Genomic DNA, 285 nt, shown 5'->3' on the forward strand with positions numbered 1-285 from the left:
ATAAAGAACCTCATATCAGAGCTCTTCAAAATCGAAAACACGTTTAAAGCATGTTTATGATGTAATTGTACATGTTAATAGTAATTATTTCTATTCCTTTATATAATTCCTCTTCAACTTATTTACCTTCAATTCAATTAATGCATCTTAAACCGCTTACTTGCTCCGACTTTCCTTTGCTCCAACTGCAATTTAATCCTAAACGCAAATAAATCTTTTAAATAGACATATCTTTTACAACACGCATGCTTATGAAGACTGCGCTTTATAAATAATATGTTTATA

At 29.1% G+C, this 285-nt stretch overlaps 1 protein-coding gene across 1 annotated transcript in view; it reads left to right on the forward strand.

Annotated features, from left to right (window-relative positions):
- Nucleotides 1-285, forward strand: part of LOC119589500 — a gene marked incomplete in the record, with an annotated part of 30,146 nt that overhangs the window by 15,548 nt on the left and 14,313 nt on the right.

The sequence above is a fragment of the Penaeus monodon genome, chromosome 25, assembly GCF_015228065.2.
Source record: "Penaeus monodon isolate SGIC_2016 chromosome 25, NSTDA_Pmon_1, whole genome shotgun sequence".
NCBI lineage: Eukaryota > Metazoa > Arthropoda > Malacostraca > Decapoda > Penaeidae > Penaeus > Penaeus monodon.